This window comes from Drosophila novamexicana, unplaced genomic scaffold (assembly GCF_003285875.2).
Source record: "Drosophila novamexicana strain 15010-1031.04,08,12 unplaced genomic scaffold, DnovRS2.1 tig00000434-arrow-pilon, whole genome shotgun sequence".
NCBI lineage: Eukaryota > Metazoa > Arthropoda > Insecta > Diptera > Drosophilidae > Drosophila > Drosophila novamexicana.
In genome coordinates this window covers 1,928,710-1,941,178 of record NW_020824802.1, presented here as the reverse complement: position 1 = coordinate 1,941,178, position 12,469 = coordinate 1,928,710, and the positions used below count along the sequence as shown (strand labels likewise).

At 45.5% G+C, this 12,469-nt stretch overlaps 1 protein-coding gene across 1 annotated transcript in view; it reads left to right on the top strand.

Moving 5' to 3' along the window:
- LOC115760380 (hemicentin-1) overlaps positions 1–12,469 on the top strand; it is a 697,894-nt gene that overhangs the window by 446,072 nt on the left and 239,353 nt on the right. The gene's annotated exons all lie outside the window — the stretch shown is intronic.

Genomic DNA, 12,469 nt, shown 5'->3' with positions numbered 1-12,469 from the left:
GATCTGAGGAAGGCGGACAGCAACATCCAAATCAGTTCTATTAATGTGTTATGCAGACACAACATTTCGTGGAAGAAGCCTCGCAAGACATCTGGCACAGTCCAGTGCAAAAGATGCCAAGAATATGGACACACCAAGGCTTATTGCTCGAGACACTATGTGTTTTTTTTTTTTTTTTTTTTTTTTTTTTTTTTTGGTTTTAAGTTACTTTTATTTTTGCTAATTTTCTGTTACTTTTCACTTTTAGCAACTTTTATCAGCGTGAGTTTTGGGTAATGAAAGCTTAAGTTAAATATTTACAATGTGTATATATATGTACATGTTAATTTTGCTTCATTATAGTCGGCGTTTGGCCAGGTCTATAGGATAACACTTTTTAAGCCTCCTTCTTCGCCTCCTTAGCAGGTTTCTTGCCAAGACGTTAGGGTGGTTGCGGAGCTTACATAAGTGACTTGCTGTTTGTTGGTTAATAAGGTCTCCTACCATAGTAACCTTAAGGTCCTTTGCAATGTCTCGTGTTCGAATATACCATTCGGCTCCAGTTATTTTGCGCAGGGTTTTGGCCTGAATGATGCGAATTTTGTTCAGGTGTGTTTTTGCAGCTATACCGTAAACTTGAAGCCCGTAACGCCACACTGGGGCAAGGATTACCTTGTAGATTAGGACCTTGTTTCGGAGCGAGAGTTTGTTTTTGGAGTTGAGGAGCCAGCTCATTCGCCTTATCTTAGATTTGATGTTGCTCGTTACTGCAGAGACGTGCTTACTAAATGTAAGTCGTCTGTCGAGAGTGACACCTAGGTACTTGTGTTGACGATATTGCTCTAGAAGCTCACCATGAAGAAAAAGTCCGGGGCATGAGTCCTTGCGTAGAGTGTGGGTAACCGTGGCGCATTTTCCACACTATGTGTGACTGTGGGGACAACCATCCCACAAGTGAGTGTACACTTGGCAAGGACGGGGATCGGTGTTGCTACCACTGTGTCGAGGGCTGCAAGAAGCAAATCAACCAGCACAAGGCAAATGGCAGAGACGCAAGCCGCTCCAGAGACCATCGCTCCCCAACAGCTCCCCCAGCTCGCAGCTTCGCTCCCGGCCAACAATCGTTTGCCAGCGTCCTACGCGGTAGCCAGCCCGCCGAGCATAGAGCTCGCTCTTCGTCGCGCAGAAGGAACAAAGGCAGCGTTCCCAGTCGATCCCATCCAGCTGCTGACAACAGCCCCAACTCAGCCCTCGAGCTTAGGATAGAGGAAATGTGCGCCAAGCTCGACAAAGTCATATCCTTTGTAGAGACCCTACTACTTACGGTAAACACTATGCTAAGCGCAAAAAAGAACAGGCTCTAAAATGATGTCAATAAGTCATGTCAATAAGCACTGTGGAACGCCAACGGAGTCTTTTCGAAAGCGAACGAGATCGCAGCCTTCATCGGGCTCCACCACATTGATGTGTTTCTGCTTATGGAGACTCATTTCTACTCCCGTATCACCCTCAGAGTGTCAGGCTACACTCTCCACACCGCCAACCATCCAGACAACACCTTCCACTTCTCTTTGAGCTAGAGCAGACACCTAAGTGGGTCGTTGGCATCCGCAAAATGCTCCCGCCGTGCTCTAACTTAAACGTCTACCGGAACTGCCTCGAGGATACCTTAGAGCTCAACGTCGCAATAAATACGTCAAGCGAACGTCGACCACCTGACAGCTTAAATAACAGAAGCTGCCAGACGTGCAGCCCCGCAAGCTCCACCTCGCCCTATTACGTTTAGAAGCTCTCTGCTAAGCCCAGAAGCCAGGAAATCGAAGTACAGCTGAAAGCGCTCGAGCTGAAGAAGACCCCTGGACGAGACGAAATTAACAACAGAGCAGGGCGCTAGCGTTAATTTTTAATTCAATGCTCAGGCTTGGTCACTTCCCGAAGCAGTGGAAATGCGCGAATATTATTATGATCGCCAAACCCGGTAAGCCGCTAACTCATCTGGAATCCTACCGCCCAATAAGCTTGCTGCCGACGGTTTCCAAAGTTTTTGAGCGACTCCTATAAGTCGACTTATGGAGCTCGACGAGGTCACGCGCCTGGTCGCGGGCCACCAGTTTGGCTTTAGGAAATCTCATGGATGCCCTGAGCAGGTCCAACGAGTAGTAAACCATATACTGGAGGCATTCGAAAAGAAGGACTACTGCGTTGGAGTCTTCCTTGACGTAAAACAGGCGTTTTATAAGGTCTGGCACGACGGTCTTCTTTGTAAAATCGAAACCCAGCTCCCTGCGCTATATTTCAACATTTTGAGCTCATTCCTGGCAGGACGCACCTTCTTCGTGGCCGTCAAAGACCAAAGCTTGCGTGACAAAGGCATCAATGCCGGTGTCCCACAAGGCAGCGTCCTCGGCCCGGTGCTGTACACGCTGCATACGGCCGACCTCCCCATACAACGACAACGATCTCAACCTTCAGGCCCGCGAGACTGCTGGTGGCAACATACGCGGATGATACCGCCTTCCTGCAAGCTGCAACAAATGCCGTGCAAGACTGGCTGCTGCAGGTCGAAACTTGGACAGCTAATTGGAACGTCGCCAAATCCGCTTGCGTCACATTCACGATGCGCCTAGACGGCTGCCAGGGGCTTCAATTCGATGGAGGAACCATTGAGCACACCAGCTAATTTTGCTACTTGGGCGTCCACTTGGACCGAAGGCTCATATGGAGATCCCACATAACAGCAACGAGAACAAAATGCTTAAAAAAGTCTTAAAAAACTCGATTGGCTACTAAAGCCTCAAAGCAAGCTGCATGTTTCCACGAAGGCACTGCTCGTGAAAACGATGATTACGCCTATCTGGACATATGCCATTCAAGTTTGGGGCACGGCGTCAGCACACCAGCTGCACCGCATAAGAGTGGTCTAAGCCACGGCTGCACGATTGCGGCCGCCAGAGTCCTGGCTGACCCCACCACAGGGAGACGCCTCCGAAGGCTACACCCCGACGACCTACCTACAAGACGTATTCCTTAAACATTATCGTTGTAAATAACATCCATATCATATACATAAAAACAAAAAAACAATAATGGGTTCAGGGTATAATAAGTAGAGACTGGTTAGAAACCAAACGAGCTATAATACAAGTATATAACCAAATGGGTAAACCCATCGAAATAAAAGCAGGCAAACCTCAGCCTTAATATGCACAGCTTTACAATTATGGCTAAAATCAGAAGCAGTAAATATTAATATAACTAGTAAAAATGGCATATCCGACGTAGAACAATTTCATAAGACAGTTAACGAAAATTTAAGAATCATTAACAGCGACTCAGACGTCGAAAATAAACTTACAAAATTTTAAACTGTACTCTACACACACAATCATAAGACAAAGCTCAAAACGACTAACAGAACACCAGCGGACGCAGGTACACCAGGGTATGACACTCAAGCTAATGAAGAAAAACTAATAAATAACCTCAACAAAAAACGAACAAGTTATGAAATTGACATTAAATACAAACATTCACCATTAGTTAAATCAAAGACGACAACCCCGTTCAATAAAACAGGAGAACTAAGACAAATCGACGACCAACATTTTGAGGAAACAAACAGAGGCAGGAAGATAACACATTACAAAACCAAATTAAAAAAAAAATTGGCTGAAACACTTGATGCGCCACTGCAGATGGCTCTCCCAATAAGGAGTATATCTCCCGCGGAAATCGAAGTACAGCTGAAAGCGCTCGAGCTGAAGAAGACCCCTGGACGAGACGAAATTAACAACAGAGCAGCCAAAGCGGTCCCACGCAAGGGCAGCAGGGCGCTAGCGTTAATTTTTAATTCAATGCTCAGGCTTGGTCACTTCCCGAAGCAGTGGAAATGCGCGAATATTATTATGATCGCCAAACCCGGTAAGCCGCTAACTCAGCTGGAATCCTACCGCCCAATAAGCTTGCTGCCGACGGTTTCCAAAGTCTTTGAGCGACTCCTACTAAGCCGACTTATGAAACTCGCCGAGGTCACGCGCCTGGTCGCGGGCCACCAGTTTGGCTTTAGGAAATCTCATGGATGCCCTGAGCAGGTCCAACGAGTAGTAAACCATATACTGGAGGCATTCGAAAAGAAGGACTACTGCGTTGGAGTCTTCCTTGACGTAAAACAGGCGTTTTATAAGGTCTGGCACGACGGTCTTCTTTGTAAAATCGAAACCCAGCTCCCTGCGCTATATTTCAACATTTTGAGCTCATTCCTGGCAGGACGCACCTTCTACGTATCAAGGACGCACCTTAAAGTAGCAAGATCAGTCCCATTGAATGCTTGAATGCGCCAAACCTTCCGACTAAACGTCAAAGAGATAGCAACAGTGGGCAGATGAAAATGGATACATCTGAAAATTTTCATGAGCAGGCCTCGGAACAAACAAAAGAAATCCATTCATAAAATTGATTATGAATGACACAGGTTCAACCATAAATCTTATGAAAGCAAACCGCTTAAATTTTCCAATTTACAAGGATACATTAAAGGTTCACACCATAAATGGTGTTATTGAATTAAAACAAAGCATACAATTAGCAGCAAGCAAGATTTGTCCGTGTAAACAAAAATTCTATATTCACGACTTCTCAGAGCATTATGATATTCTGATTGGGAGAGAATACCTTGAAGCATGTTAAGCAAAAATAGACTATGCACAAGGATCCGTAGCCTTAGGATAATTTAACTTTTGTTTTAGATATAATGGCGAAGAGGTCGAAGAGGACATGACCGCACAAGAGTGCCTTGATCCACCCTCAACAGAGGACAGACCATTTAACTTCGCTATTAATAACGAATTAATAGAAAACAATGAGTTAAGGCTAGAGCACCTAAACTCAGAAGAAAAAGAAAAAATTAAAAAAGTTTTACATGAATTTCGTGATATCCAGTACCATGAAGGTGACAATTTTACTTTCACTAGTACAATTAAACACAAAATTCTAACAAAACATGAGGACCCAATTTACAAGCGTCCATACAAATATCCTCAAATATACGATGAGGAAGTAAATAAACAAATAAGCGATATGATAAAACAAAATATCATACGTAAATCTAAATCCAATTACAGCTCACCAGTAATAATCGTTTCAAAGAAAAACGATGCATCTGGAAAGCAAAAATTCCGGTTAGTCATAGATTACCGCAATCTCAATAAACTAACTATTAATGATAAATACCCTATCCCGATCATGGATGAAATAATAGACAAACTTGGAAAATGTCAATATTTCACAACCATTGATCTAGTCAAAGGCTTCCACCAAATCCAAATGGATCCTGGTTCAATACCCAAGACCGCATTTTCGACTAAACATGGCTATTACGAGTACACTTGCATGCCATTTGGTCTTAAGAATGCACCTGCAACGTTCCAATGTTGTATGAACAATCTCTTAGAAGATTACATTTTTAAGGATTGTCTGGTCTACTTAGACGACATTATTATTTTTATACCCTGAACCCATTAAAAACGGGTATAAGGGTATATTGTATTTGTGCAAAAGCCAAATGTATGTAACAGGCAGAAGTAAAATTCTCCGACCCCATAAAGTATATATATTCTTGATCAGCACCAACAGCCGAGTCGATGTAGCCATGTCCGTCTGTCTGCCCGTCCGTCCGTCCGTCCGTATGTATGTATGAACGCAAGGATCTCAGAACCTATAAGAGCTAGAGACTTAAAATTTAAATTTAGATTTAAATGCTCCTAGTTCCCGCGCAGATCGAGTTTGTTTCCGATAATCGATAACATACTCCGTTTCCAAGCAATCGATAAAAATCAATATCGATATCCTGTTTTTTGGGCAATTTCGATAAATAATAAGAGCTAGAGTCACCAAACACGACATATAACTTCTAAAATAGAATATATATATGCATTTGATGTTGGAAGAAGAGGGTTCAGGGTATCCCCTAGTCGGGAGCTCCCGACTAGAACCTCTTACTTGTTTCCACTTCATTGGAGGAACACAGCTTGTCGCTACAAAAAGTATTTGAGAAGCTTAGAGAAGCTAACTGAAAACTACAGTTGGATAAATGCGACTTTATGAGAACACAACTGAGGGTATAAAAACAAATCTGAACAAAACACAAGCAATTGTCAAATTCCCAATTCCAAAAACCCCAAAAGAAATTAAATCATTTCTAGGATTATGTGGTTTCTATAGGAAATTTATACCAAATTTCGCTAATAGAGTAAAACCATTAACACTTAAATTAAAAAAGGGAGCAAAAATCAATATAAATGACAAAGACAACGAATTAGCGTTTGAAAAGCTAAAAGTACTCATAACATCCGACCCAATTTTAATATACCCAAATTTCGAAAAACCATTTTCATTAACTACTGACGCGAGTAATATGGCAATAGGGGCCGTCCTTTCGCAAGAGCATAAGCATATATGCTATGCAAGTAGAACTCTCAACGAACATGAGATAAATTATTCAACGATTGAAAAAGAATTATTAACAATCGTTAGGGCCACTAAATACTTTAGGTCCCATCTTTTTGGTCGACAATTTCAAATCCTTAGTGATCACAGACCGGTCCTCTGGTTAAATAAAATGAAAGAACCTAACGTGAAATTACAACGATGGAAAATCAAGCTAAATGAGTTTGATTTCGAAATTAAATGCGTCCCAGGAAAAGAAAATTATGTGGCAGATGCTCTGTCCAGAATAAAATTAAACGAAAACTTCTTAGTCGAAGATACCATTAGCACAAGAGCAACCATACATAGTGCTCAAGAAGACAACAGTAACCATTTACATATCACAAAAAGACCCCTTAATTATTATAATCGACAAATAGAATTTGAACAAGTAAGAGGATCTAGTCGGAAGCTCCCGACTAGGGGATACCCTGAACCCTCTTCCCCCAACATCAAATGCATATATATATTCTATTTTAGAAGCTATATGTCAAGTTTGGTGACTCTAGCTCTTTTTATTTACCAACATTGCTCAAAAAACAGGATATCGATATCGATTCTTATCGATTGCTTGGAAACGGAGTAAGTTATCGATTATCGGAAACAAACTCGATCTGTGCAGGCGATAGGAGCACCTACACCTAAAATTTCAGGTCTCCAGCTCTTATAGGTTCTGAGGTCCTTGCGTTCATCCATACGGACGGACGGACGGACGGACGGACAGACAGACGGACATGGCTAGATCGACTCGGCTATTAGTTCTGATCAAGAATATATATACTTAATGGGGTCGGATGTGCTTCCTTCAGCTTGTTACATACATTTGAATTTTGCACAAATAGAATATACCCTTATACCCATTTTTAATGGGTTCAGGGTATAATTATTAGGTATCGGTCAACGATTTGCCTTGAACTTCCGTGGAGATCGGTTGTGTTTTTTCTTTTTTCTCTCCCGTTTGAGTATGCTTAGTGCAACACAGGCAAAAAGCAACCAATACAGTGACACTTACTAAGCCCGCCCCAGGGCTTAACAAAGAAACCGGAGTTGCTGCCTTTGGCAGCCAAAGTGCTAAGTAAAAACATTAATATTTGTTCTTTTCCACAAAAGTAAAACCGCGTGCGAGCGTAAGAGAGCAAGCGCTAGCTAAGCTCAAACTGCGCTCAGCTGATCGCCGAACTCAGCCGTAGCAAAGCACCAGCCAATCGAAGCACAGCCAGTGCTGGCAAGTCAGTCACTGCCCGTGACAGTGACTTTCCAGTCACCGTTCCTATCCCAGACTACCCGGCGTCCCCCATATATAACCCTGTAGAAAACGCTCTACCGGCTGATATCACTCTGTGCTGGGGTACTACGCTGCCCACTACGACTTGCATCACCACAAATGCCTGCTCCCTAGGAACGACTACGGTAACGTCGTCCCTGAAGCCATTTCAGCTCTCAAAGCTCCACTACCACATCTCTCATTGTACCGAATCCTGCTAGAACCCCGCACCACCATGCCATTTTCAGCAAACATCCGCCCACGCCCAAGGTCAAGTACCAAAAGTCCAAGTTCAAGCCCGGAATGGGGGCCGCCAAAAAAAGAGAAGGTGGTACACTCTCGCCCAGTATTCTCCGCAAAAGGGTGAGCATCTTCGAAGCCAAAAAAGGCAGCCAAAATCGGTTCTCTGCCCTCTGCGATGATGAGGAAAGCGACATGGAGGTAGAGTCAACTCCCAACAACAAAGCCACTAATGGTGTCGATGAAGACTTAGACGATAAGCCATCCACCTCGCACGCAGCACGGGCAAGGGCCAGCAGGCAACAAACGACTAATCCGAAGCGTGCCACGCACCTGCAACCCACCCAGATGGCGCCCCCCAACGCCTTTCTTCTAAAGTGCCCAGAATAACGGTGCCAGATATCGTCGGCTTCGCTACTTTCTGCAAGGAACTAGACAGCATCCTAGGCGCAGAAACGTACATCGTGAGAGCGCTTAACTCCAGTGACTGCATAGTCCAGTGCGGCAACTCGGACGACGCATGTTCCACCACCACCAACTGACAGAGGACCGACCATACCACGTAGTGCTGAGAAACATTCACCACGAGGTCCCATCCGAAGACATCTCTGCGCAGCTGGCAGACAAGGGTCACCAAGTTGTCCACTTATACACCCCGCGTAGCAGAGCCAACAACGAACCACTCAACATGAGATTCGTTGATCTGAGGAAGGCGGACAACAACATCCAAATCAGTTCTATTAATGTGTTATGCAGACACAACATTTCGTGGAAGAAGCCTCGCAAGACATCTGGCACAGTCCAGTGCAAAAGATGCCAAGAATATGGACACCCCAAGGCTTATTGCTCGAGACACTATGTGTGACTGTGGGGACAACCATCCCACAAGTGAGTGTACACTTGGCAAGGACGGGGATCGGTGTTGCTACCACTGTGTCGAGGGCTGCAAGAAGCAAATCAACCAGCACAAGGCAAATGGCAGAGACGCAAGCCGCTCCAGAGACCATCGCTCCCCCAGCTCGCAGCTTCGCTCCCGGCCAACAATCGTTTGCCAGCGTCCTACGCGGTAGCCAGCCCGCCGAGCATAGAGCTCGCTCTTCGTCGCGCAGAAGGAACAAAGGCAGCGTTCCCAGTCGATCCCATCCAGCTGCTGACAACAGCCCCAACTCAGCCCTCGAGCTTAGGATAGAGGAAATGTGCGCCAAGCTCGACAAAGTTATATCCTTTGTAGAGACCCTACTACTTACGGTAAACACTATGCTAAGCGCAAAAAAGAACAGGCTCTAAACATGTCAATAAGCACTGTGGAACGCCAACGGAGTCTTTTCGAAAGCGAACGAGATCGCAGCCTTCATCGGGCTCCACCACATTGATGTGTTTCTGCTTATGGAGACTCATTTCTACTCCCGTATCACCCTCAGAGTGTCAGGCTACACTCTCCACACCGCCAACCATCCAGACAACACCTTCCACTTCTCTTTGAGCTAGAGCAGACACCTAAGTGGGTCGTTGGCATCCGCAAAATGCTCCCGCCGTGCTCTAACTTAAACGTCTACCGGAACTGCCTCGAGGATACCTTAGAGCTCAACGTCGCAATAAATACGTCAAGCGAACGTCGACCACCTGACAGCTTAAGTAACAGAAGCTGCCAGAAGTGCAGCCCCGCAAGCTCCACCTCGCCCTATTACGTTTAGAAGCTCTCTGCTAAGCCCAGAAGCCAGGAGTCTCCTCGCCAACACAAGGCGTCTGAGAAGGCTGTACATCCGAAACAGTAATCCGTCCGCCAAGGCGGAAATGGTCAGCACGTCCAACCGGCTTCGACGACTGCTGGCTAGGACCCGAAGGGAAAACCTTGATAGCCTTCTTGAAACAGCAGAAACAGCTCTCCCAATAAGGAGTATGTTTCCCGCGGAAATCGAAGTACAGCTGAAAGCGCTCGAGCTGAAGAAGACCCCTGGACGAGACGAAATTAACAACAGAGCAGGGCGCTAGCGTTAATTTTTAATTCAATGCTCAGGCTTGGTCACTTCCCGAAGCAGTGGAAATGCGCGAATATTATTATGATCGCCAAACCCGGTAAGCCGCTAACTCATCTGGAATCCTACCGCCCAATAAGCTTGCTGCCGACGGTTTCCAAAGTTTTTGAGCGACTCCTATAAGTCGACTTATGGAGCTCGACGAGGTCACGCGCCTGGTCGCGGGCCACCAGTTTGGCTTTAGGAAATCTCATGGATGCCCTGAGCAGGTCCAACGAGTAGTAAACCATATACTGGAGGCATTCGAAAAGAAGGACTACTGCGTTGGAGTCTTCCTTGACGTAAAACAGGCGTTTTATAAGGTCTGGCACGACGGTCTTCTTTGTAAAATCGAAACCCAGCTCCCTGCGCTATATTTCAACATTTTGAGCTCATTCCTGGCAGGACGCACCTTCTTCGTGGCCGTCAAAGACCAAAGCTTGCGTGACAAAGGCATCAATGCCGGTGTCCCACAAGGCAGCGTCCTCGGCCCGGTGCTGTACACGCTGCATACGGCCGACCTCCCCATACAACGACAACGATCTCAACCTTCAGGCCCGCGAGACTGCTGGTGGCAACATACGCGGATGATACCGCCTTCCTGCAAGCTGCAACAAATGCCGTGCAAGACTGGCTGCTGCAGGTCGAAACTTGGACAGCTAATTGGAACGTCGCCAAATCCGCTTGCGTCACATTCACGATGCGCCTAGACGGCTGCCAGGGGCTTCAATTCGATGGAGGAACCATTGAGCACACCAGCTAATTTTGCTACTTGGGCGTCCACTTGGACCGAAGGCTCATATGGAGATCCCACATAACAGCAACGAGAACAAAATGCTTAAAAAAGTCTTAAAAAACTCGATTGGCTACTAAAGCCTCAAAGCAAGCTGCATGTTTCCACGAAGGCACTGCTCGTGAAAACGATGATTACGCCTATCTGGACATATGCCATTCAAGTTTGGGGCACGGCGTCAGCACACCAGCTGCACCGCATAAGAGTGGTCTAAGCCACGGCTGCACGATTGCGGCCGCCAGAGTCCTGGCTGACCCCACCACAGGGAGACGCCTCCGAAGGCTACACCCCGACGACCTACCTACAAGACGTATTTCTTAAACATTATCGTTGTAAATAACATCCATATCATATACATAAAAACAAAAAAACATTAATGGGTTCAGGGTATAATAAGTAGAGACTGGTTAGAAACCAAACGAGCTATAATACAAGTATATAACCAAATGGGTAAACCCATCGAAATAAAAGCAGGCAAACCTCAGCCTTAATATGCACAGCTTTACAATTATGGCTAAAATCAGAAGCAGTAAATATTAATATAACTAGTAAAAATGGCATATCCGACGTAGAACAATTTCATAAGACAGTTAACGAAAATTTAAGAATCATTAACAGCGACTCAGACGTCGAAAATAAACTTACAAAATTTTAAACTGTACTCTACACGTACAATCATAAGACAAAGCTCAAAACGACTAACAGAACACCAGCGGACGCAGGTACACCAGGGTATGACACTCAAGCTAATGAAGAAAAACTAATAAATAACCTCAACAAAAAACGAACAAGTTATGAAATTGACATTAAATACAAACATTCACCATTAGTTAAATCAAAGACGACAACCCCGTTCAATAAAACAGGAGAACTAAGACAAATCGACGACCAACATTTTGAGGAAACAAACAGAGGCAGGAAGATAACACATTACAAAACCAAATTAAAAAAAAAATTGGCTGAAACACTTGATGCGCCACTGCAGATGGCTCTCCCAATAAGGAGTATATCTCCCGCGGAAATCGAAGTACAGCTGAAAGCGCTCGAGCTGAAGAAGACCCCTGGACGAGACGAAATTAACAACAGAGCAGCCAAAGCGGTCCCACGCAAGGGCAGCAGGGCGCTAGCGTTAATTTTTAATTCAATGCTCAGGCTTGGTCACTTCCCGAAGCAGTGGAAATGCGCGAATATTATTATGATCGCCAAACCCGGTAAGCCGCTAACTCAGCTGGAATCCTACCGCCCAATAAGCTTGCTGCCGACGGTTTCCAAAGTCTTTGAGCGACTCCTACTAAGCCGACTTATGGAGCTCGCCGAGGTCACGCGCCTGGTCGCGGGCCACCAGTTTGGCTTTAGGAAATCTCATGGATGCCCTGAGCAGGTCCAACGAGTAGTAAACCATATACTGGAGGCATTCGAAAAGAAGGACTACTGCGTTGGAGTCTTCCTTGACGTAAAACAGGCGTTTTATAAGGTCTGGCACGACGGTCTTCTTTGTAAAATCGAAACCCAGCTCCCTGCGCTATATTTCAACATTTTGAGCTCATTCCTGGCAGGACGCACCTTCTTCGTGGCCGTCAAAGACCAAAGCTCGCGTGACAAAGGCATCAATGCCGGTGTCCCACAAGGCAGCGTCCTCGGCCCGGTGCTGTACACGCTGCATACGGCCGACCTCCCCATACGACGGCAACGATC